The sequence below is a fragment of the Acyrthosiphon pisum genome, chromosome A2 (genome assembly GCF_005508785.2).
Source record: "Acyrthosiphon pisum isolate AL4f chromosome A2, pea_aphid_22Mar2018_4r6ur, whole genome shotgun sequence".
NCBI classification, from domain to species: Eukaryota; Metazoa; Arthropoda; class Insecta; order Hemiptera; family Aphididae; genus Acyrthosiphon; species Acyrthosiphon pisum.
The window spans coordinates 18,998,052-18,999,299 of NC_042495.1; the positions used below are offsets into that span (position 1 = coordinate 18,998,052).

General features: G+C 29.9%; 1 long non-coding RNA gene across 1 annotated transcript; it reads left to right on the forward strand.

The window, feature by feature from the left end:
• Positions 1–745: 745 nt before the first annotated feature.
• LOC103309666 lies at positions 746–1,132 on the forward strand. The gene is made up of 2 exons (XR_510796.3): positions 746–923; positions 1,008–1,132. It is a non-coding gene; the product is annotated as an uncharacterized LOC103309666 (long non-coding RNA).
• Positions 1,133–1,248: the final 116 nt, after the last annotated feature.

Here is a 1,248-nt window from a genome sequence, read left to right on the forward strand (position 1 = left end):
AATTCAAAAAATTCAAAATGTTTATTGTTGACAAAATATGTTAAAATTTGACATTTGTCATATCAATAAGAGAGAATATTATTATTTTATTATCAGACTCTAGCAGTTTTATCCAGGGTTGAAATAAACAACCATTATTAGCTGGTGTATTTCAACCATGGTTTTATATAATATCTTAAATCGTGGTATCTCAAATTTTATTGCAAATCACGTGAAACGAATTTATCATTTGCAATAATTAATTTATCATGTTTTACTAAAAATATTTATTTACATAATGATGCCAATATAGGTAAACTGCTCAACATGAATCAAAATATTTTGAAAATTTTATGGTTTCAAATTCTTTTAACATTTTATTTACTTCAATTTATCTTAGAGTATACTTAGGTACATGCAAAACTGAAACCAATATTACGTAATAATTGCGGAAATTATGAAAAGCGAAGCATTATTTCGACTACTTATCGTGCACAAAGACACGGGAAGTAAAATTTATTACTCAGAGCGTAAATTGCTATATAAGACTGTATAGACAGTAAAACGCCCGTGTTACCTCTTAAATCGCGGGTTGTGGAGCAGCCTGGTTCACTAAGTTTCGGACTTCGGTAAAATTTAATGCCCGCCACCTCCAATTGATAATCATTCTGACTTATCACTATAATATGTACCACGAACTATGATAGTAATAATTGTTATCAAATAAATAACAACATTTTATTATTTTTTCGTATGCCGACTTAAAAATATTTGAATCACTCGCGAATCGCGATTATTTGAAACTCGAACAAAATATACAGACTACAGGACAGTCGTATAGAGTTCTATTCATACAATTTAATATAAAATCACCATGGATAAGTGTATTCTTTTCAGTAAAACATCCAAAGTATCGCCTCGCCACATAACGTACATTTTCATTTGTAAGTATTATTTTCTAGTTGTAGTGATTATATTTCTTAATAATATGGAGTCAGTCTAATTTGCTAATTTGTTCACAAATATAGATTTCCAAAAAATCAATGAAATAGAAGGGAATAACGGCTAAAAATGTTCGAATTAAATGATCGTCTCAATAATTTCTACCTGGCATAGAATCTGCGGTAGGTAATCATTTCACAATTAGTGATGGTAAACAATGCTCAGTAAATTAGTTAACACGGTCAGAGGCTGTGTCAAAACATAATCCAAACCACTTGTCTGGGATAGAGAAGTAAAATAAAATGTTTAGTGATTCCACGGGCAATA